Below are 25,825 nucleotides of genomic sequence, written 5' to 3' on the forward strand. Positions count from 1 at the left end.
TGCACTTAGTTCTGCACTCCTGTGACCCAGATTCAGCCAGCAGTGGCTAATGTCCATTGTCGGCTGATGTTACTCATCCGGTCCAGACTCTGGAGGAATCCCTACTTTACTGTCAGGATCTGCCCAGATGGCTGAACAGCAGCTGGCTCAGCCTTTCAGCATGCCACTGAGTGCCTGAGCCAGCCACTCCCACTCCCTCCACATCCCAGCGCTCTAGAGAGGGAGGCAGACCACAGAGCAGGGGCGGACTGACAACTCATGGGGCCCCCGGGTAATAGGGGATCATGGGGCCCCTGTGTCCTTGCCCAAACTCAAAAAAGCCTATGAAAAAGGTACCAGGGGCATCTCCTGGGGCCCCCTACTGACCCAGGGCCTTTGGGCAGTGCCCGAGTTTCGAAATGATCAGTCTGCCCCTGCCACAGAGCACTAGAGAACTGAGCTATTGGCAGTCTTTGATCACTCAGTTCTCAGTGTAGGGGCCTCAGGGGACAGCTGCAGCTCTGATAAGTGCTGTGGCCATGTAGGGGAGTATAACTGATTGTTTTTTTAATAAGTGTTAGCGGATGCTGTTGCTCCTTCATCCAGGATGGAAACACCATAAGACAGGAAGTGTGTCATTGGCTGGATCACCAGGTGAAAATAAAATGAAAAAGAAAAAAAGCCTACAAAAAGGAAACATAAGCAGCCAGCAAACTCACAGCCACTCTGAGTAGAGAGCGGTGACTGTCAGTCACCGCTCTCTGCTCTGCCCCTGCGCACTCACTTAAGTCCTGGGCTGTGGAGGCAGAGGGAGCAGCTGGCTCAGGCTCTCAGTGGATCACTGAGAGGCTGAGTGAAGTGCTGCTCCAGACTCTGGGGTGGATCCCAACTTTAAAGTCAGGATCTTTCCCCAGCTGAATGATGTCAGCCAATGGGTCACAGGAGTGCAGAACAAACTGCACTCCTGTGATCCACAGAAGTACAGCCAGGAGAGCTTTGGCTGTACATCTCCTTTAAGAATGTACACAGAGCATGGCTGATGGGTTGCGGAGTAAGCAGCAGTTTCTATTGGTAGCAGCTGTGGACAGTGAGGAGTTAAACACGGTTATTTTTCTCCCCACTCCTGGTAGGCAACAGATCTGGTCCAGTGCATTTGGCAGTCTGCTGTCCCAAAAGGCTCAGTGCTCATAAGCAGGTCCCCACAAGGCTCAGTCTCCCAGCTCTGGTCCTCACAGGCTCGATCCTATCTGGTGTAGGCACGCACAGCAATGGATCTCCCCACCTTTGGTCTCAAGACACTGCAACTCTCTGTGGCTTAGTCCCAGGCTCACCTCTATGACTAAGCCCCGATGGCCGGGACAAAATGACTAGGGGGCAAGGCTTGTGAAGAAGAGCTGTCTGAGGCCTTTTCACAATTCACATTTAATACTGCGGTCAGGTTGGGAGTGTGGTTCCTGTACTATGTATTCATCACTGGAGGGTAAGTGAATACACATGCAGGAACCCCTATCTCTGAGGACCAGAGGGAATTGGCTCATCTCTTAGCTCTGAGCGGTGTTTCAAGTTCCACCGTTAGTTCCAGGCTCAGCTTCACAGAACACCAAATGCCACCCTGGATTCCATGCTGGCTCTGGTCTCTTTAGCATAGCATACAGACCCCAGCAGAAGGTCTGCACTTTCTGGCTCTTTGCACCAAACCTCTTTTAAATTGCCCAGGAAAAGTTCTGTCCTCTCCTTCTCTGGTGAACAGGGAATCATGGGTACTGAAGTTTACAATCCCTAAGCCTCCATTGTACAGTGCTCCTTGTGGACTACATGTCCCATGATCCAATGCAGCTGCATTCCTGTACAGTGCCACCTCCATTCTACTGAAAGACTCTAGCCAGGAAGGGGGAGAGCAGGAGCCAGCAGTGAACCCACAGCCATTCCTTGTAATGCCAGGAGGGAAGGGGTGAGTGGGGTAATCCACACAGAGCCACTCCAGTGGCTGTCAGAGAATACATCCTGCTTTCTGATCTGCAATACAACCTGTTCTTCCATTCAGCCAGCAGCACTCCCAGCTGGGTAGAGGAGTGGGGTACAGACACAGAGCTGGTGGGCAGCACCGGGGTTCAAAACAAATTGTAAACAATGTATAAAATGTTTTCATATAGGTGTCCATTTATGAACCAGCGGTAATAGATCGCTGCTCAGTTCTCCGGCATTCTCGGAGAACACAGTTCTCCTGTGAATGCAGTTTATGAAGCAGTTCTCCGAACGAAGGGATAACGGTCTCCAAACGCTGGAGAACGGTCTACAAACTCTGAAAAACTGCTCATTTTACTATAATCTCTCCAGATTACAGTAAAAGATCAGTTTACTAAGCAGAGGTAAATTATCTCTGCTTAGTTTGCGGTCCCTCCGATACTCCAGCTCTGGGCTGGAGAATCTGGAGGGAGAACACAGATCTCCAGAGAAGGGCTGACATGATCTCCTGAGTGTCATAAACTGTGAATGACCAGAGAATAGCTGAGATCTGTTGAATCGCAGCTATTCTCTGTGTCATAAACGGACACCATAATAACATTATGTTATCTAAGGCACAAGAGAAAGATCCAGCAGACCAAAGATATTACTTATGTTGACTGGCTGTGTTTCTGTAAACGTCTGCAAGAATCAGTTTGAATAAGTAACCAAAGTGCAGTGTGCAACAACTCATTGTACATTCTTACAACTTCGTATATTGTACAAATAGATTGTATATCCAGATAAAATGGTGCAGCGCTAAATAATAATACACGATTGATACACACAATATACTAGTGCAAACTTATACGCATGCGTGATGTCACTCTGATGGTGATCAATAAATATTAAAAAGTTCAATATGATGGTGCGGATCATGGAGAGATCCTAATTCCAGGTGAGTGGACGTCCTGATCCAAGGTGTGATAATAGGTGCAAACCACACAAATAGGTGAAAAACGCACTCACCAGATGTGCGTTTAAAATACGCAATATATAATCCTGCGTCACCAGGCCATAGATCGGTCATCAAATCTCGGATCGGGTTACCCACAGATCACCTTCCCGGTTCCACAGAGGCAAGGTCACCAGAAACTGCTACCAGGTATCACCAGGGTCATGGTTCCTCCAGATGGGCACTGCGAATGATAGCACTCACACAGAGTGCCCAATAAGAGACCACATAGCGTGATACTGCTTAAGGTACCTTTATTCAGGGTTGATTGGTGTGGGGTACATAAAAAGATTTTCAAAAGAAGTTACTGACCATACATTCCAGGGTGTCCACCAGCTAGCCCTTATCCCTATGAATACGTGCAGCTGCTTGTTAACTTTGTTGTGTATACATATTTATACACATTTTCACTTTTGTTTTAAGGTAGCGCTCACTAAACATCTTTTACTACATTCTGTACAAATGGATTGCTTCCCAATTCAGACCCGGTGCATTAGGCTCTTCCAGACACAAGGGGTGATACTCATACTTAAGTTATTTATGTTATGGCCAGAATTCTGCAAGATGTCTCAGCACCTCCTGGAATTAAGATGATCTGAGGGAGACAGCTGATCCTACACAGAAGTCCCCTCTTCTCACCTCACCCACCTAATGTCGCAAGTCCACACTCCATAATGAATACATTCCTGCCATCTTGAAAATCCTACTCAGGAGCAGATCGGTCAGTCCATCAAATTCCCCAAGCAGATGAAAGAAAACACATTGCATAATGCGCACAGAGTATAATCGCACATCTTAAAGAATTCTACTTTGGTTTTAAAACAGTACAAGCATTGAAGATGTCACTAAATAATAAACATAGGAGGGTAAGGTAAAGAGAAATATACTAGCAGATTTTTTAATGAATATAACAAACACTCACCTGGTCTGTGCAATGGTTGTGCACAGAGCATCCCTGATCCTCCTCTTCTCAGGCACCCCGCTGGCACTCCTGGCTCCTCCCCACGCCCAGTGCCCACCATGGGAAGCAGCTTACTATGGTGGTCACTCATGCAGGCTCGTTCCCAAGCCAAGCTGCTTGTGCTTATTCAGACACATCCCGGCTTGGCCTTGCTCCTCACTGGTTTTGACTGACAGCTGCAAGAAGCCAATGGTTCCCCCGGTTCTCAGCCAAACCTGAGAAAGCTGGGAGAGGGAAGAGTTGCTGCTGCAGCCCAGTATTGGACTGAAATTGGGCCCAGATGACTATTTAAGAGGGCTTCAGGGAGGAACTGCTCTTAAAAGTTTTTTTCACCTTAATGCACAGAATGCATAAAAGGTACCTTTACAAACACTTTAATTGAACCCACTTAATGCATTCCTGTAATGGACTTTTTTACTAGCTAAACTAGTTAGATAAGGGCTGCTGCAAACATTGAAAAACTCTGTGCTGCCATCACATAGAAAAATAAAGACTACTCACTTAACTCTTTTCCCTTCTGAACACTGCTCTAAAAAACATTTGTTAGAAATTCTGTATCTAGTCCTACAGAACAGACAGTGCACAGTCCACATGTGCTTTTCTGCATCACTGGCATTGTTTCTTGCACACAAAGCATTCATGTGTTTCTTGTTGCATGTTACTGTTTTTATTATTATTTTTCATTTTTAAAGCAGACTTTGTGACAAAAGCACCGTCCCTCTAAAGATAGCAGGTAGGAGTTGGCTGACCGCCATCCTGGAGTATGGAACTCTGAATATTTAGTTGGGGACCAGTACATGAAAGTATTCAAAAATCTGGAGAGGCTCCGTAGAGTAATGTTTTTAAGCTCATCTTGACAGAACTTGACAGTTGGACCAGGGTTATTACCGATCATTTTAGTGATGAATCATAAGGTTAATGCAAGGCTTTGTATGAATTTTTGCTTTGTTAGATATGGAAGCATATTGATAAAGGTTTTAAATACAAAATATTTTTTGTGTTTGTTTCTCTTTCCATAATAAGGTCCCTGTCTAGTCCATTTAAAAAAAAGAAGCAGTTAAGAAGGAATTTGAATGTACAGGGGTCAAGGTAAATCCAGTAAATCCATGTATGTAGGATCACTTTTTACCTTGTAAAGATGTGAATGATAAAATTTTTTGCATTCTTTAGGGATTCACTGTCTTTAGGGATTTGCCTTCACTGTTCGTTCATCAAACAGGATTAGTGCTATCTCAGCTCAGGCATTGTGCAAGGTGTTCATCAACTTCCTAGACCAGGACCTTGGACCAAATATCACAGTCATGATAGTCGTGATGCCTGTGCTCTTAGCTTTGCGTATACACGTCTCATACAGTACAGTGCTCTGATGTTGCCTCTTGTTAAAGGTTACATTGTGCATTCAAAATGAGTAATCCTGTGCATATTAGAATTATGACATTTTACTCCCAAACTTCACTTCCTATGCCTAGGTACAGTCGCTTGATTTGAGCTCAAGGACTGCTTTTAACAATAGAAGGTAATTTTTCAATTATACTGATGCTGTATATTGTAACATGTCAGGAATATATTTATGTAGACTTGCAAAGTTACTGATAGGTCAGCTTTAACAAACACTAGAAAAGAAAACGTCAGTAGAGCTGTCCATCACCAACACTGAGCTCTACAGAGATGAAAAGTCAATCACAATAGACTTTCACCTGTCATCAGTAGGCAGGGGGTGAATATCCCTATGAGCTTCAGACAAGAGCATCCGCTGCATCCAGTGACACACAGGACAGTAATTGCTCTGTGATATAAGTAATTAGCGCCCAACTGTTGTTCATGGCAGATTTATGCCGAGGGTCCCGTGGAATGGCAGGCATGTGCCACAAAGCAGGTGTTTCTCTGAAATGCCGACTGAACTTCTGACATGCTGTGTTGCCCCTGCTGTGTCTGAAAAAAGTGGAGGATGTAAACAAGTGGATATTACACCTCTCAGGGCAGGGTCAATAGACCTCTAATCCCTGGAACTGTCTCTGGCAGATAATAAAACACACAGAGGTCTTATTTTGGATAAGCATTTAGAAGGCGAATGACCATTCCGGGACAATTAGTGGATAAGTATAAGTATTTAATGGTAATGATCAGCCAATCCATCGAGAAGGCAATCCATCCAATCCAATCCATCAAGAAGACAATATATGGGTCTAAAGTAATGCGGAACTAGGGACAGCACCTGTAGTCATATGTCACTAGTTCCAGGGTTACATAGTTAGTCTGGCTGAAAAAAGACAAAAGTCCATCCAGTTCAACCATTAAAAAAAAAGTTATAATCCTATACCAACAGTTGATCCACAGGAAGGCAAAAAAACCCCAGCAAAGCATGATCCAATTTGCTCCTACATGGGGAAAAATTCCTTCCTGATCCCCCGTGAGGCAATTGGATATTCCCTGGATCAGCTTTACCTATATTCTGTGTATCTAATAAAGAATCCTGGCCTTTTTTAAAGCAATCCACTGAGCTGGCCAGAACCAACTATTGAGGGAGTCTATTCCACATTTTCACAGCTCTTACTGTGAAGAAACCTTTCCGTATTTGGAGATTAAATCCCTTTTCCTCCAGACGTAAAGAGTGCCCTCTTGTCCTCTGTGATGACCTCAGGGTGAATAACTCCACACCGAGTTCACTATATGAACCACTGATGTATTTATACATGTTGATCATATCCCCCCTTAATCTCCTCTTATCAAGAGAGAATAAGTTCAGTTCCTCTAATCTTTCCTCATAGCTGAGCTCTTCCATGCCTCTTGTCAGTTTGGTTGTCCTCTTCACTTTCTCCATTTCCCCAATGCTCTTTTTGTGAATTGGTGCCCAAAACTGAACTGCATATTCCAGATGAGGTTTTACTAATGATTTGTAACGGGGTAATATGATATCTCTCTCTCTGGAGTCTATACCTCTTTTAATACAAGAAACTTTAGAAACTGCAGCTTGGCATTACATGCCATTATTAAGCTTGTGATCTACCAGAACCCCCAGATCCTTCTCCACCATTGATTCCCCCAGTTGTTCCCCCCTAGTATGTATGATGCATGCACATTCTTCGCCCCCAAGTGTATAACCTTACATTTATCATCATTAAATCTCATTTGCCACATAGTTGTCCAATTAAACAGTGCATTGAGGTCAGTTGGAGACATCCTGTAAGGATGTTATTCCACTGCACAGCTTGGTGTCATCTGCAAAGACTGAAATGGGATTTATAATCCCAGACCCTATATCATTTATAAATATATTAAATAGTAAGGGTCCCAACACTGAACCTCTGGGTACACCCCTGACAACCCTAGACCATTCAGAGTATGAATCATTAACCACTACTCTCTGAATACCATCTTTTAACAAGTTTTCTATCCATTTACATACGGATTTTTCCAAGCCCGTAGACTTTACTTTACACATTAGCTGTGTGTGGGGGACTGTGTCAAACGCTTTTGCAAAATCCAAGCATACCACATCCCCCCCCACCCCTCTGCCCAAGGTTTTGCTCACCTCCTTATAAAAAGAAATCAGATTTGTTTGACAACTTCTGTCTTTCGTGAATCCTTGCTTTCTGTTGCTTAAAACATTTTTTTTCCAGCAAGAACTCATCTATGCGGTCTTTTATTAAATTCTCCAGTATCTTTCCAAGTCAAGCCAACAGGTATATAATTACTTGGTAAAGATTTTGATCCCTTTTTAAATATTGGCACCACATTGGCCTATAGGTTACCTAGTCTATTTCTACTGCACCTGTTGGGGGTCTTTATGCTGTAGAGATCTGCCAGCCTATATAAAATCTTTATAGGGTCATATGTCTAGAGAAGAAGATCAACAACTTATCACATTTACATTTCCCCGAAAACGTGATGACAGTTAGCACCCAATCAGCTGGGCTAGCTTTCTTTTTTACGTATTTAATGCCAAGAATTCATCAGTTGTGGTAAGCAGAATACCAAACAGCTGTAGTCAGGGGCAGAAGTGAGCCTTTGGTCCGGGAATGGCATAGTTGACGTATCCATTGAAATCCATTGTTGCGCAGCTCCCGAAGGTTATTTTTACACAGACTTTACCAGGATCCACACGTGAAATCAAATACTGTGCAATTTTAATGAATAAGTACATGGATGACAATGGGAACTGCTTATTAAAGTGCATCATGTTAAAAGAATGTCAGCTGCCAATGCTGGCATCTTGCAAATGCTAATTGCCTGGCTGGATCAGAATTTTGAGCCAGCGGATTTGCAACAAGTATGCAGAAAATCAGAGAGAAAGACTCCATGAAAAATAATTGTTCAGGGTCAGTAACTTGGATTATATTGAAGCCAATGTATCCGTATCACAGCCGGGCAACTAGCATTTTGGGAAGAAAAGGTCAGCAGTGGCAGCTTATATATTTCTTCGACAGTTTTCTATTGTAATGCCACAATGTCTGCTTTCATCTGCTAAGCATGGTATGGGATACAGAATGGCAGAGGCAGGCACTTCAAGGACGTCATTAGACCTGATCACTGCTTGCCCAGATAATACAAGGCTCACAGGAGCAAATGCACCCTATGTTCCATATTCCCATATATATATATATATATACTAGATTGTAAGCTCCAAGGAGCAGGGCCCTGTCTCATGTATTGTCTCCCATTGTAATGTACAGCACTGAGCAAACGTTTGGCGCTATATAAATACTGTATAATAATAATAATAATAAATATATATATATATATACAGTATATAGTTACATAGTTAGTCTGGCTGAAAAAAGACAAAAGTCCATCCAGTTCAACCATTAAAATCAAAAAATTGTAAAGCAACTCTGGCTAACATGAATTAAAGAGGACCTTTAGCCCCCCCAAAAAATGGGTGCACAGGCAGGATTTTTAATACAGAAGAGACAAGCTTTGTTGCATTAAAGTTACCTACCTGCCTCTCTGCCCCGTACAGTGAGCTGCACACTGTAGAAATTCGACAATGCTGAAGCTGACTGCACTCCTGCGCATGCGCAAGAGTGACATCTCCCCTACCTGGCCAACAAAAGCAGCTGGCAATCAAGACCCGGAAGCCGGCCATCCAAAGATGTCAGCAGCCAGCATGGAGCTCCAGGATGTCACATTGCTGGATCCAAGGTGAGTATAGTTTAACCTCCCTGGCGGTATTCCCGAGTGTAGCTCGGGGTAAAGTTTCAGTACCACAAGCGGTAACCCTGAGCTACACTCGGGCTTACCAATGCTCTCTGCTCCACGATCCCTCGATCACTTACCTTGTCCTGCGCTCCCGCGATGTCCCTCCTGCAGTGTCCCCGGCAATGTAATCCGGCCGATGCCGGCATCTGTCTTCGGGATTCCGTCCCCTGCGAGCGTCGTGACGTACGGGGGACGGAACGGCGGGAAATTTGAAAATGACAAAAAGTGACATTCACTAAATACACTAAAATCACAGTATAACATTCCTGTATCAAACCATTTCACATACATTTTGTCCCGAGTGCTTTGTCCGGCGCCCTGCCTGCATTTTTACTGTTCTTTCTGCCTGGAAACTGAGAAACGTCCATGGCGTCCAAAAAGCGTCCCTTTAGGTCAAAATCGGTTTTAGACCGGCTAGAGAACAGCGATAGTAAATCAAAACCACTTGCAGAATTGAGTGATGATTCGTGGGGAAATTCATCATCAGACACTGAAAACGATTCTGCGACTTTGCTCAGCGATGTGCGAACTTGGCGCTCTATTTCAAATTTCAGTGTTTTTGGTTTGATTATATTATTGAATTAAATTTATTATTATTATTTTTTATGATTATTTATTAAATTAGAATTTATGATTTCGTGTTTCAAGTTTTATCCTACCCGGGATGTTTACTAGACTCTTGTTCGGACAGATTTCAGTAAGTTATTCCTAAAAATTACAGGCCTACAATAAAAAAAAAACATATTTCCATGCAAAAAAATGTACCGCTTTGAGCACAGAAATATGGACATAATCATACCGCTAGGGAGGTTAAAGGATATGTTCGCCTCTCAAAAAAAAAAAAAAAAAAGAAGAGGACTTTTTTTGCAGGTAAAATAATGTGCATTTATTATTTTTTGTTGTAGGAGCCTGGAAGGCATTGCATGTGTGATCAGCAAATCGCTGATGCTATACAGGACTTCTGCAGACCCGTCAGTGTATCCTCTTGCTCAGGAAGAGTCAAAGAACTACCACGGCGTTGCAAAGGCTGTCGGTACTTGTGGTTTCTCATTCACAGAATACTGTGCATGAGTGACACAGCCGGGAGGAGCCCCGCACTTCTGCGCTTTTTTAAAAATTTGTCAGCTAGTGGGGGGGAGAAGAGCCCCTAGCTGCCAAATGGGGGTGCAGGGGCTGATCATTTCATAACATGTTACACCCTGAATATGGCTGTAACATTTAACATGTTATGAAAGGTGAACTTCTCCTTTAAGCAGCCTTGAAAACCCCGCTGCTACGGCTGAATTCAGGAGACAGAAACAGAAAGATTAATCTTCAAGCAAATTTATCTAGGAAAGATAAACAATATCCACTCATGAATGTGAATCGCTCTTCAGAGAATGCACATGCAGGGGTGGACTGACAACTCATGGGGCCCCCGGGCAATAGGGGATCATGGGGCCCCTGTGTCCTTGCCCAAACTCAAAAAAGCCTATGAAAAAGGTACCAGGGGCATCTCATGGGGCCCCCTACTGACCCCGGGCCCTTGGGCAGTGCCCGAGTTTCCAAATGGTCAGTCCGCCCCTGCGCACATGTGAACAAGCCCTAAACACGGCTAAGCGCTTGTAAACATGACTAACAGGACCCTCTACATACATCAAAAAGTGATCTGGGAGGCAAGAACGTTGTTTATACTTCCCCGTTGACCTCCCTTGCATGTAAAAGAGCAGTGCGAATGAGGCCTTGGGCTGCATTCCTACCTGAGCGTTTCATGAATGTCCACATTCTCTAAACCGCATGTAGCGCTTGCAGTGCCATTCATTGGTAATGACACCCTAAACACAGAAATCTGACTTGTGGTTTAAAAAAAAAAAAAAAAGCACAATGCAATGCCCAAAAAAAGGACACAAGCTACTTAGGTGGATTAGGAGTATCCTTAAAGTGTTACTAAACCCACAACAGTACAATCAGTCTGTATATGCAGTAAAGCATGCTTGTTATACTCGCTGTGGAACCTAAGGGGTTAATCCTCTGCATTGTGTAAAAAGGCTGTTTGATCCTGTCTCCTCTGATCCTCCCCTTCTTCCAGTGTCCCCCTCTTATCTCCTGATAAGACATATGTGTGGAGACACTCTTCACAAGCTTAGTTTAGTGTGTATTGCTAGAGAGTTTTTTTTTCTTGTGAGAGTGCATGACAGGGCCAATCAGCACTTTCCAGACAGAGGTCAGGGGTTCTGCATCCTCCTAGAGCAGAAATAAAACTCTTCCTACAAGTTTTAACCAGTGTTCTGCTGGACACTGATAGAAGTCACAAGACTGCTATATACTGCTGATGAGAAAAGGTATTTAGCAGTTTATATTTACTAAAATAATTGTATTTCCATGTTGTGTGTACTGTGGGAGATCAGATATAGTGAATGCAGGATCCTGGGAGACCAGATATAGTGAATGCAGGGTCCGGGGAGACCAGATATAGTGAATGCAATGTCCGGGGAGACCGGATAGAGTGATTGCAGGGTCCGGGGAGAAAAGATAGAGTGAACGCAGGGTCCGAGGAGACCAGATATAGTGAACGCAGGGTCCGGGGAGACCAGATATAGTGAATGCAGGGTCCGGGGAGACCAGATATAGTGAATGCAGGGTCCGGGGAGACCAGATATAGTGAATGCAGGGTCCGGGGAGACCGGATATAGTGAATGCAGGGTCCGGGGGAGACCGGATATAGTGAATGCAGGGTTTGGGGAGACCGGATATAGTGAACGCAGGGTCCGGGGAGACCAGATAGAGTGAACGCAGGGTCCGGGGAGACCAGATAGAGTGAACGCAGGGTCCGGGGAGACCAGATAGAGTGAACGCAGGGTCCGGGGAGACCAGATAGAGTGAACGCAGGGTCCGGGGAGACCAGATAGAGTGAACGCAGGGTCCGGGGAGACCAGATAGAGTGAACGCAGGGTCCGGGGAGACCAGATAGAGTGAACGCAGGGTCCGGGGAGACCAGATAGAGTGAATGCAGGGTCCGGGGAGACCAGATAGAGTGAATGCAGGGTCCTGGGAGACCAGATAGACTGAATGCATGGTCCGGGGAGACCAGATAGAGTGAATGCAGGGTCCAGGGAGACCAGATAGAGTGAATGCAGGGTCCTGGGTTTAGTAACACTGTAACGCTTCCCAGCAGAAAATACTGCTACAGGGAGTCACAGGTGCGCAAAATCACATAAATATACGTGATTTTGCATTTCTGAGTAGGGGGCATACGCAAAGTCCTGGTGATTACTTGCCGCCGCCCAGTGATTACCGAGGATCTCGGTTTACTAACAGTCCTCCTCCCTGTCAGCTCGGACACACTGCTCTGGATGGCTGGGCACATCATAGCCATCCAGAGCAATGCGATTACAGTGAAGCACACACCGCCGCCCCCTAGTACACACCCAGCACACAGTTAACCCTTTGATCGCCCAAGATGTTAACCCCTTCCTGCCCAGTGCAATTAGTATAGTGTCAGTGCTTTTTATTAGCACTGATGACTGTATTGGTGTCACTGGGGATGTCAGTGATACCAAGTCAGTTCCCCCCCTAGTGTCAGAATGCCCACCACAGTCCCTCTATAAGTTGCTGATCGCCGCCATTACTAGTACAAAAAAACCCCAAAAACTCCAGTATATATACCGCCATTTGTAGACACTATAACTTTCACGTAATCCAATTAATTTACACATATTGGGATTTTTTTTAGCAATGACATGAAGCAGAATACATTTTGGCCTAAATTTATGGCGAAATTTGATTTTTTTTTTATTTTTTTACTGGACAAGTTTAATAGCAAAAAGTCCAAAATATTGTTTTTTTCTCAAAATTGTCGCTTTCTTTTTTATAGCGCAAAAAATTAAACAACGCAGAGGCCATCAAATACTACCGAAAGAAAGCTCAATTTGTGGGGAAAAAAAGAGGACATAAATTTAATTTGGGTGCAGCGTTGCATGACCGCGCAACTGTCAGTTAAAGTAACGCAGCGCCGTAACGCAATGAATGGCCTGGTCAGGAGGGGGGGGGGAATCCTCTGGGGGGCAAGTGGTTAAGCTGTCCTATGCATGTAGTACAACACACACACGTATTCATGGGTGTAAACCTAACCTGAGACACCAGCCGCCAGCACAAGCGACACTTCTCATTAAATATACAGTAAGTACTGTCCCTTGTGCTGTTAAAAAAAAAAAAAGTAAACATAGATTTTAAATAAATATTGAACCCAGCCCTCCTTTGGACACTTATTATTGAAATTTCTTCCTGGAGAAAACTGCTGTCACTTCTGGCTTCTTAAAAGCAAGCAAGCAGCTCTTTCTACCTACACACATCTGTGGAGGACAAACAGCGTATTCAGTACACTTCCTGTGGTCCTAAGGATTCGTATACTCCGCCACCTCAGCTACCTCAGCAGCACTTTCCCGCCTTTTCTTTCCCCTCACAACAGAGACTTCAATATGCCTTTTATGATTGGCTGCTTGTTGCCATGTGACTACTTCAGCCAGCCATGATTGACTGCTTGGTGCCATGTGACTACTTCAGCCAGTCATGATTGGCTGCTTGGTGCTATGTGACTACTTCAGCCAGTCAGCAGCCTGCAACCTCAATCGTGCTGCAGCTTGTGCCTACCTGAGGAAATGTTTCTGAAATTCTTTACAAACAAATGAAGTGAAGGTTCCTCACATACATGGTGGAGAGATAGAATAATAATAACTCACACAGGAGGTGCCCGAGTCTGACTGACAAGAGTACTGTTGGAAGTACTGGCAGTATAAAACCTCTGTGAGGAATTTACTGGCAGAAGTGGCACAGAACAGGCCGGATTACTTGCTCTGTCTCTGGCACTGCCCTCTTTTCCCCAAAGTTCCAGTCTGTGGGCGGTCCTTTCAGCCTCATCATGTACAAAGGGCTATTAACCCCTTGCCCCCCCCCAGAGGATTTACCGCCCCTTCATGACCAGGCCATTTTTTGCAATACGGCACTGCGTTACTTTAACTGACAATTCCGTGCTCATGCAACGCTGCACCCAAATGAAATTTACGTACTTTTTTTCCCCCACTAATAGAGCTTTATTTCTGTGGTAATTGGTCGCCTCTGTGTTTATAATTGTTTGCACTATAAACAAAAAGAAAAACCCGCCAATTTTTAGAAAAAAAAACAACAATATTTTTGTCTTTTTCCTATTAACCTCTTCACACCGAGTGCACGCAAATATGTAGCTTCTCAGCGCCTGGGACTTGACACCGAGCGGCCGCATATTTGCGTACCATTTGTAAACAAACATGTGCTGAGAGCGCGCTTCCAGCACATGTCGGTGTCCTTACGGAAAGGTCTCGATCTCTCCTTGCGATTGGGACCTTTCCAATCATGTGACCGGTGTCACATGACCTTAAACCCCGCCCCACCTTCTTCAGGAAGGCTCCACAAGCCAAAACGCATTGCATTTTGGACGTTGTTTCTGCTATTTTGTAACCAATAAAAGGTATTTCTAAGAAGTCACCAAGTTGCCGGCTCCTACCTTTAGGATTTAGGTCGTTCTACATGGACGTCACAGTCAGAGCACCGAACTCCTGTCCCTGTATGTCTAATACAACAGTACAGCTTGGGTATGTTTTGTCTCTATTTTCTAATGATCCTGGAATTGGGCTTTAATATCTGCTGGCAGATAATCCAAATGCTGGGGAAGTTCAATACACATCTGTTTTAGGACATTGCAACCCATGCATTAACCCGGCGCCTCCTGGCCCTTTAAGGGTTTCAGAAGCCGGGAATGCGGGGTGAGGTTTTAAGGTCATGTGACCGCCGTGATTCACCATCACGGCAGTCACATGATCGGGAAAGGTCCCAATCGAAAGAGGAGATCGGGACCTTTCCGTGAGTACTGGACATGTGTGCACATATGTTTTTGTTAATTGCACACAAATGTGCGGCCGCTCGGCGTCAAGGCCCAGATGCCGGGAGGCCGCACATTTGCGTGCGGCTGGCATGAACAGGTTAAAATGCAGCACTAGAAATGGACCTTTAAAGTGTTACTAAACCCATAACAAAAAAAATCTGAATAATATATTTAAAAATTATATATTTTTAAAAATATATATTTTTTAAATATATTCTTCAGATTTTTTTAACACATAAAAAAGTCATTTTAACATAGATTTTTACATATATTTGTAAATGCATTCCAAAAATGTAGATTTGTATTTTTAAAGACATAGAGTATATTTGAAATGTATTTTTAAAAATATTTTTCATATATGTTGTAGTAAAAACGCATTTCAACATACAGTGTGTATGTGTATATATATATATATATATATATATATATATATATATATATATATATATAAATATATTTTGAAATATATTGAATATGGCCAAAATTGTAGCATTTCAAATACATGTCAATATATTTGGGAAGAATATTTTTAAAATATATTTCAAATATATTTGTTTTCCATATGTTTCGAGTTTCACAGTCCATTCTGTGATGTTATCTGTAAATACATTTCCTTTTGCCTCCACTCATTACATTTCCAGCGCTTTAGTCAAATATCTCTGTAAATAAAATATTTAAATGCCTGAGATAATTTCAAACATGGAGAAAACCTTGATTTTGCCCATACTGAAATGGTCCCACAGCACTATCACACATCTATAATTGGAACTTTTCTAGTCATTCCCTATAAATATAGCTTCAGCACCACTTCATTTATAAACATGTTTGGCTCAGTCTTTCTAAACAAACATCTTGACCACACAGCAAACCAAACAGCAGTCTTCTTGTCTTTGGAGCCTTTCATTTTTGTTTATGTTTTATTGTGACATTTTACATATTTGCAAAAGACATGTTGGACCCTGAATATTCAAGTGTCTAATGCAGCCTTTACCAAACCTTTTGTGCTGGAGGAACCCTTGAAAAAAAATGTTGATGTATTGGGGATCCCCTGAAATGATCTGATCTACAGTGCAATCAGGGAGTTTTAGATAGTTTTTCTTTATATTAGTTTTACTAACAGTGACAACCAGGGCTTTTTTCAGCGGGAATGTGGGGGAACGCAGTTCTGGCACCTCCAGAACTGAATGTATGTAATGACAAGGGATGCTGGAGGATCTATCGATGCTGGCTGCTGGGGTGGTCTCTGGGCTGCTGGAGGGGATCTATTTTTGCAGGAGGGGTGTCTATTGTTGCTGGGGAGGATCTATTTTTGTTGGGGATGGGTCTTATGTTGCTGGGGATCAATCATTGCTGGGAGGGATTTACTGTTGAAGGAGGGGTCTATTGTTGCTGACTGTTGGGAGTCAATTATTGCTGGGGTGGAGCTATTGTTGCTGGGGGGTCCATTTGTTGCTGGGGGGGACCCACTGTTGCTGGGGAGAACTTTGGTTTCTGGCTGCTGAGGGATCTATTATTGCTGGAGAGAATCTATGTTGACGGGGGGGGTCTATTGCTGTGGGGGGGGTCTATTGTTGCTCGCTACAGGGGATCCATTTTATTGCTTTTCCGGGTATCATTAATAAATTCTATAAAAATAACTGAGCACCACAAAATGATAATTGTTTCTGTATTCTCTAAAAGGGGTGGTACTAGGGGGTGGTTTGGTGGTTAGGTGAACCAAGGAATGGTGCTTTGAGGTGGGCAGGGGGCAGGGACAAGGGGTGATTTGCTTAAAGTTGGAACAATTTCATACTGGGAACAACATCCAATAATACCACCAACCAACAATGCTAAGTACTCAAGCAGATCTGAAGAATAGTAGAGCACATGCAGACCTTTTTTTTTTTTTCTTTTAATCAACCAATCTATGAATGAATAAATAGCAGTGTAAAATAGAATATGCATGTGATTTTTTTTTTTTTTTTACATTATTTTTACTTGTTCCCTGCCAGGCATTCTCATCGCAAAACATCTGTCTATATTCTATTGGTACTTACGGACATGAGTTGCTCCTCTCATCCTGCACTTCTCAGCAGTGTGACATCATGGGCTGGAACTCTAAGAGTACTGTCGAAGTGGTGGTGCCAATGAATTGTGGTGGTAGCTGGTATTGGGGGAACACTGAATCCATTGTTGGGTGGATTTTAATCTGCTTTAGCAGTTGCCAGCAGCAGAATCCCTGGGGGCCTCTTCTGCAACCCTAGTGTTCTGAGGAACCCCACTTGGGAAACCTTGGTTTACCAGAACAACTGTTGTGCTAAAAGCAGTCAGTCAGATTCTTCCTGTTGTTTTGCAACTTGCCCTGAAAAATAGTAAGTGTTTGGTTGGCTTCTATAGACCAGGGGTAGGCTACCATAAAGAGGTGGAGATCTACCTGAACAACATGGGAGAGAAGTCACAGATCACCGGGCACAGTGTCGGCCAGGGTCACCTCCTCACACCTGATTTAAACCTTTAATTACCGTACTACCGTATCACAATCGTGTGCATTGTATGGCAATCATGGGTTTAAATCAAGTGTTGAGGAGACAACAGATCACCTTCTCACCACCTGTTAAAACACACTGGGATCTCGCTTTGCAGAGGATCAGCAGTGTCTGCTGCACTTTTGAATGAGCCCTTAGATGCATCAGGCAGCTGCACTCTTAGGCAATGTAATGTCACATGTAAAGTGTGGGGGGGGGGTTGGGTAAACCCTTCGGTTGAGTCATGGTTTTACTGCCCTCAATCCCTAACCTACGGGTATCAAACTGGCGGCCCTTCACCTGTTGCCAAACAACAAGTCCCATGAGGCATTGCAAGATTGACAGTTACAAGCATGACTCCCAAAGGCAGAAGCATGATGGGACTTGTAGTTTTGCAACAGCTGGAGGGCCACCAATTTGACACCCCTGTCCTAACCCCTTTACGCTGCTGAGACAGCTGCCAAAAGGTGTACACATGCCGCAGCAGGAATTACATCCCCTCCACAGCAGCAATAACATCCCCTCCACAGCAGGAATTACATCCCCTGTTGCTGTTGGTGGGTGCTACCACCTGTCAATCGAGGCACTTGAATGGCTCATGCTTGGCTGGTGCTACACCCACCAACCATGACAGGGTGTAGAAGCCAACACTACAGAGGAGACATCGACTTATACTGCTCTTGCTCCCTACTACAGCTCCAACTTTACAGGCAGTCCCTCTGCATTGCACTCGGTTTGATGCTCTGGGATGGCGAGTCAGCAATCTACCGTGATCTACCAGTCACCTGGTCAAGATCTACTGGTAGATCTAGATCTGCTGGTTGCTGACCCCCCGCTATAGACAGTATGATTGCTTTCCCTTCATGAACTCTCATATACAGTATGAATTGTTAAAAATTATTTCATTATTTCACTGTTATTTTTGTGGTTCTTATCTGCTAGAGATCCAATCCTTAGTACATTTTTTTCTAGCACTTGACCTCTGAGACATATTGTAGAGATCAAATAACTTATTGGTTGCTGGTACGCTCAGAAATGTTTTCACATCACAGTGGCCAGTAATAGGTACATTCCCAAGAGTTATAATCTAGTATGCTGTTGAGCATGTTAATATCACGATGGATCAGTTCATGCCAGGTCAGATGTAGGGCTATGGAAATCTTCTAGGGTCAGGTAGCCATCATTTATTTCAGGTACTTCTATAGCGCCATCAATTTATGCAGCACTTTACATATATATTGTACATTCACATCAGTCCCTAACCCTCAAGGGGTGTACAATCTAAGGTCCCTAACTCACATTCATACATACACATACTAGGGCCAATTTAGACAGGATCCAATTAACCTATCAGCATGTCTTTGGAGTGTGGGAGGAAACCGGAGTACCCGGAGAACACCCACGCAGGCACAGGGAGAACATGCAAACTCCAGGAAGGTTGTGGCCATGGTTGGGATTCGAACCAATGACCCTAGTACTTCCAGGTGGAAGTGTTAACCATTTAGGCTAGGTTCACATCTGTGCGGGTGGTGCCGCTGCAGATCTGCACCACCCACACAGAGAAATGCAGACCCGCGGGCGGGTGCCATTAATTCTAATGGCACGCCGCCCGCACTGGAAAATGCAACTGTACTGGGAACCAAGGTTCCTGTGCGGGCTGCGTTTTCGGAGGAGGTGCAGGGACTTCTTCCCTGCGTGTCACGGGGCATGGGAGTCTATTCAAATGAATGGACTCTCATGCCCACGCAAAACGCGGCCCGCAAGGCATATATGTGAACCGGGGCTTAGCCACTGTGCTGTCCTATGTCTAAAAGATATAGCCGATGGCCAGCACTTTGGAGCCTTTCTCTTTCTTGTGGTAGAAGCATTATTCCTGGCTGCTTTAAAGCTAAACTCCAGATGATATATACAACACAAATCGAATACAGCTTTGTATTCATCAATACATCATGAAAGGTATTTTTTAATGCAAGCAATATATGTACTTAAAAATTTAACTGGCACCAGGAATAATGCCCTGATGGCCGTATAAAAGCAAGCAAAGGGCTGCATCTGGCCCCCAGGCAGCAGTTTGGAGACCATTGATTTAAAGGGTAAGCTCACCTTTTCACAAAAAAGGTTAACTAACCCAAGATATCCTGGCCACCCCTCCAGACCGCACTGCACATAGTGGCCGTGAGGTCCCGTGCTGCTGGTGTAGCAGTCTGCCCACCATACATTGCAATACACAGCCCGGGATTGAGTATCCATCATAGTGTTTGCAATGGCAAGTACTCATTGGTCAACACAGTTACGTAACCATGCTGACCAAAGAAGAAGAGCATCTGAGGTTTCTTCTTCCGGGAATGTGTCCCATCAGAGGTGTGGCCAGGATATGTGGAGTTAGTTCACCTTTTAAATTTTCATGAAAAAGTGAAATTTCCCTTTAAATTATATAGTTTGTTTTTACTGTGCCCTGCTGAAGGAAATAAAGGAAGACCTCCACAACGGGGCACCAGCAAAAAATGAAAAAATGGATAGGAGTAGGTATAGAACCTGCCTGTGCCGCCATGTCTGACTCGGTACCCAAGCAGAGAGCCATCTGCACCAGGCAGACCATAGCCTCTTTGCAGAGCTGGACAGGAATAGTCCTGGAGGCAAGGTAGTAAGCCTTGCAGTGTTCCTCTGGGGAACCTTCCATCCTCTCTGCCCTGCATGAGCCTTTCCTAACGTCTGTCCACGCTCTTCTTCTGGTATGTCCTCCTCTACTACTTTATTTCACATATGTAAGAATAACAAATGGTTCTATTATTCTGACATCCTTTTGGGTTGTACACAGGCTGGGCCATGTAATTTCACTGTGGAGCTATATTTATTTATTTCAGGTACTTATATAGCGCCGTCAATTTACACAGCGCTTTACATATATATTATACATTCACATCAATCCCTAACCCTCAGGGGACGTACAATCTAAGGTCCCTAACTCACATTCATACATACACATATTAGGGCTAATGTAGACCAGAGCAAATTCACCTACAAGCATGTCTTTGGAGTGTGGGAGGAAACCGGAGTACCCGGAGGAAACCCACACAAACACAGGGAGAACATGCAAACTCCAGGCAGGTGGTGCCGTGGTTGGGATTCGAACCAACGACCCGAGTACTGCCAGGCGGAAGTGCTAACCATTTAGCCACTGTGCTGCCCACTGTGCATTTGCTGTAGGTACTGATGGTGCAGGCCCCTATTTGTTCCGCTTTGCTGGGTTCCTCTCCACCCCTCGCTTCCTGAGGGATCTACAAAACACAGGTGCTCTGCAATGCACCAGAACACACACAGAAAAAAAAGAAATCAAGGCCCCCCCATATCACATAAAACCACACTGGTTGGTTCACTGAACACCTAAGGCAACAGATAACAGCATAAACTAAAGAATGAAAGGAAAGAATTGTTCTCTTCCATACAGAATATAAAGCTAGAAAATAAAAGGGTTTAGTTGTAGTTCTGTCTGATATGTTAGAGGGCTCAAGGAAACCCTGCACAATCACAATTCACCTACCAGCATGTCTTTGGAGGAAACCGGAGTACCCGGAGGAAACCCACGCAGGCACAGGGAGAACATGCAAACTCCAGGCAGGTGGTGCCGTGGGTGGGATTCGAACCAACGACCCTAGTACTGCCAGGTGGAAGTGCTAACCATTTTAGCCACATATGTTACAGCAATTGCAATGGAACTAGTAGCTCCACAAAAGGAGAGAAGGCAGCAGGACTGGAATATGGAAAATGTCATTTTTATTGTCACTGCTGTTACTATTATCATCATTGCCACATGTTGTCACAAATGCCTGTTTGCGCTTCCAATGCAATGATTGCTCGCTTGTTGCTTGCGTATTGTCAGGGGTACCCGGATGTTGCTCTCATATTGCTAGGATTGTATGTTTGTTTCAGTGTATTGTCATGATTGCCTATTTATTTCTCACATATTCTAAGAGTTGCTTATTGTAGTACAGGTGTCTGGAGTAATGCTTTTTTGGCTTCTGTATTGTCAAGTCAATGCGTTTTGTTTGGTGGGTCATTATTGATTATAGTGAATTTAGTGAATGTCACTTTTTGTCATTTTCAAATTTCCCGCTGTTCTGTCCCCCGTACGTCCCGATGTCACAGGGGACGGAACCCAGAAGACAGATGCATCCGCCGGATTACATTGCCGGGGACACTGCAGGGGGGACATCACGGGAGTGCAGGACAAGGTAAGTGAAGAACAGATCCCGGAGCAGCGCCGCATGGTAAGCCCGAGTGTAGCTCGGGGTTACCGCTTGTGGTACTGAAACTTTACCCCGAGCTACACTCAGGAATACCGCCAGGGAGGTTACATCATTTAGCCAATGCTAAAAGATAGGTATAATAAAACAGACAATATCTGTGCTAACTAGAGGTATAAGGCAGCTGACACCAATAGGTATTATACAAACCTAAATAAATGTACATAAAATATATAAAAGTTATAAAACATACAAATGTTTGGCGCTACACTTTTATATGTTTTTCCTAGATTGTAAGCTCCAAGGATCTGAGCCCTCCTATCCCTCTTGTATTGAACTGTATTGTTGCTGTATTGTCTCCCGTTATATTGTAAAGTGTTGAGCAAATCTACCGATCGACTTCTGTACCACCAGCCTGTCAGGTTTTTTCTGATCAATCAATGCTGTGGGCTATAGCTGGCAGCACTGATCATTGGATTCTGACAGCAGGGAAGGCTCCGTACCATCAGAATACAAAAGCACAGTTTGAGGATTCCTCCATCTACATTGAATGTATAAATGGAGGAATCGGATCATTTTTTTTTTTCCGTTCAACCTGCTGGATCTAGAGCCTGTCAGAAGCCCTATTCACATGTAGCTGCTGGTATGAGCAGTTACAGGCAAACATTGGTGGCGGTGACCATTGTTTTGTAAAGGTCGTAAATCTGGCTGTGCTGCTGCTGGCCATGGCTGTTTGCACTTCAGGCTAGTTTCTCCACCAGCAAAATTCCCTGATTCTCAACTGTGAGCTTCCATGTAAATGAGACACTTTATAGAGAGGAATTCTTACCATACTCCATGGTCTGCAGGTTCCAGTGGTGGTAACCGATTCCATGAATTTGCTCCTCCTCTCCAATCTTGTCATCTCCCCTCTTCTCTTCCACTATTGGCTTTGCTTTGTACCTGACCATGACCCAGAGCCTCAGCTGCCATGGGACCATGCAATAATCTGTTATTAAAACCCCCAAACAATTTCTTTTTTAAATATTGCAGCTTGCCAATTCTTAGGTGTGGTGGCTGCATTAGTTCCTTTTTTCAGGATTTACTTCTTTTATTTTCACCTGTTGATCCGGCCAGTAGCTCTATTCTTTTTCAACTTCCTTTAACAGACCAAGCTGTCCAGCAAAAGTGACAGAGGGCTGAGACAAACCATTTACCACTGACAGAGGTGCTTTCAATGATCAGCTTTTTATCATTAATGTAAAACCTTTATCCCATAAAAACAAAACAAAAAACTTTTGCTGTAATGGCTTAAGTTGACGTTAGAATTGACTAACAAATCAAAGCCTATCTAAAATGTATAGTACATCTACTCTCTCCTCAGGGGCGGACTGACAACTCATGGGGCCCCCAGGCAATAGGGGATCATGGGGCCCCCAGGCAATAGGGGATCATGGGGCCCCTGTGTCCTTGCCCAAACTCAAAAAAGCCTATGAAAAAGGTACCAGGGGCATCGCATGGGGCCCCCTACTGACCCCGGCCCTCAGGCAGTGCCCGAGTTTCCAAATGGTAAGTCCGCCCCTGCCTCAGACTGACAATGCTGCTGAACAAAGAGTGTTTCTATCACTTTTCCATCCAGAGTAGAGACACCCTAAGACAGGAAATGTGTCATTGGCCAGATCACCAGATGAAAATTGAGGGGAAAAATAGAATAAAAACCCTAACAAATGAAAACTAATGAAGCCAAGATATTAAAGGATTGGTAAGCTGCAATATATTGCATTTGTGTTTTTGGGTTTAATACTTCTTTAACCCCTTGGCGCCAGCACCTCCCAGCCCTTTAAGGGTTTCAGAAGCCAGGAGGCGGGGGTAGGGTTTAGGGTCATGTGACCGCCGTGACACGCCATCACATGATCGGGAAAGGTCCCGATCAAAAGAGGAGATCGGGACCTTTCCGTGAGTACCGGACATGTGTGCTGGGAGTGCGCATGGCGCACGCTCTCAGCACATATGTTTTTCTAAATTGCACACAAATGTGCGGCCACTCGGCGTCAAGGCCCAGATGCCGGGAGGCCGCACATTTGCGTGTGGCCTATGCCAAGAGGTTAAGGTTACACTAAAATGGGGGGGGGGGGGACCCACATTTACTACATTTTTAACCAGATCAATGCACCGGTGAGTTGGCCCTGAAGAAGAACAAACAATAAACCCATTGCCGTATCTAAATAACAGAAGGGCCACAGTATTAGACAAGTTCTAAACTTACTGAACTGCTGTAGACATTGTACAAGTGAAAGGACAAGGCATAAAAGAGGAGTACAGGCTTGTTTTATACATACAAAGTTGTTTACAATATTAGTTTCAGGCTCGCCCATCCTGATGCCTATTCTGCCGCCCACTTTTTTTGCACCATAAATCAATTTCTGTCATATCCAGTTCCTTTAATGTCAAAATCTTGGCTCTGCTCTACAAGTTCAGTTACTTATTTTCCATGGCCATCTTATTACCAGCTTTTTTTTCTCCTTGCAAGCTCACCTCCAAGGACTGTGTACAACATTGGAGAATATTTTTTTACTTTTGCGATGACTTATTAGGTCACCATATACAAAGCTAAATATATTCTGCAGCCTTTTTTTTTTTCATTATTATTATTTAATATAATACTTGCAGAGCTTTCTAAAAACCTGTAACAAGTAAAGCATATACTGTATATGAATCAATGTAACCTGGGCACACATATAAATAAACCATGTAATGCAACTTGTAACAGGACCAGCCAGCTCATCAGTGCTGCCTATCAGTGCCGCCTATCAGTGCCAGTAAGGGCTGCCTATTTTCCATGGCCATCTTATTACCAGGTTTTTTTTCTCCTTGCAAGCTCACCTCCAAGGACTGTGTACAACATTAGAGAATATTTTTCACTTTTGCGGTGACTTATTAGGTCACCATATACAAAGCTAAATATATTCAGCAGCTTTTTTTTTTAAATCATTTAATATAATGCTGGTAGAGCTTTCTAAAAACTCTGTAATAAGTAGAACATATACTGTATATGAATCAATGTAACCTGGGCACACATATAAATCAACCGTGTAATACAACTTGTAAAAGGACCAGCATACTCAGCTGTAACATTGCCTGACCTGGCTGCTAATATATATATATATAAGCAACAAAATGCACTGATAGAAGGTAATACAGTGGAGGAGCTACAGTTACAATTTAATTTATATGATTATTATAAATACAAATAGAGAGTGAGTTATAGGAAAAATAAAAATTACATTGTATATATATATATATAAAAATATATATATATATATATATATATAAAACAATTTTGTTATACAATTACTAGGCCTTTGGTAAAATACTAGACAATATAAGGCTCAGCAGCTGCTGAAATTTTAAACCATTCTTTGATTTATTAAACTGTCATTTGCAACCGAAATCAGTGTCTTGCAAATGAGACATTTGCCAGTATGGGTGTATCTTATGCTACCAAGCAATAAAAAAAACTATACATATATATATCTATATATATATATATATCTCTACACATAAAGATCAGGTGATCTAAGACAAGGTACTTTAAAAGCCAGGAAGGGTTAATCCAATCACATGGCGCTCTGTCAGGTAGGGAAATATATGTATGTAATTTCCTCCATAATCTGTTCCAGGCTGGAAAGGTTTCAGCATTAATCGAGTGAAAGAAAAATGGAATTACCTTGTCAGATGGACATGAGAAATCCTTAAGGAGAGAAGTTTTGTGGCTCAGACTATTCCTGAGTGTGTGAGTCCCAGCCAGAGACTCCTCACAGGACAGCTGCAGCTGATGTCAGATGATCATGCCTGAAATCTGAGCATCTAACAAACTCTTCAGGTAAAACTTGCCTCTCTCGGGTTTCGGACATTAATTCCCTACTTGGCCAGTGATATGACATGCAAGTATGTGCTGGGAGAAGGGCTGCGTGTACACGTGTGAGGGCCCAGGGGACATCTGTGTTGTGTGTCTTCACTTCATAGCATGCTGAGCCATGTGTTCCTGTGGCTAGGTAAATTAGACCGCTGCTGGATGAGTTTAGACACAGTTCATTCTAATGA

General features: G+C 43.7%; 1 protein-coding gene across 3 annotated transcripts in view; it reads right to left on the reverse strand.

Annotated features, from left to right (window-relative positions):
- The window catches only part of SCN4A (sodium voltage-gated channel alpha subunit 4), a 135,707-nt gene extending 110,109 nt beyond the window's left edge, over positions 1-25,598 (reverse strand). The window contains exon 1 of one of the 3 annotated variants that reach the window (XM_089674631.1): positions 25,449-25,597. The gene's annotated coding sequence lies outside the window, so the exon portion shown is untranslated. Of the gene's footprint in view, positions 1-17,030; positions 17,053-25,448 lie in introns of those variants that run through there. The other 2 variants (XM_089674629.1, XM_089674630.1) reach the window with 2 other exon arrangements.
- Between the last annotated feature and the right edge of the window lie 227 nt (positions 25,599-25,825).

The sequence above is a fragment of the Staurois parvus genome, unplaced genomic scaffold (assembly GCF_062004578.1).
Source record: "Staurois parvus isolate SC_StPar_1 unplaced genomic scaffold, SC_StPar_1.0 ptg000151l, whole genome shotgun sequence".
Lineage (NCBI taxonomy): Eukaryota > Metazoa > Chordata > Amphibia > Anura > Ranidae > Staurois > Staurois parvus.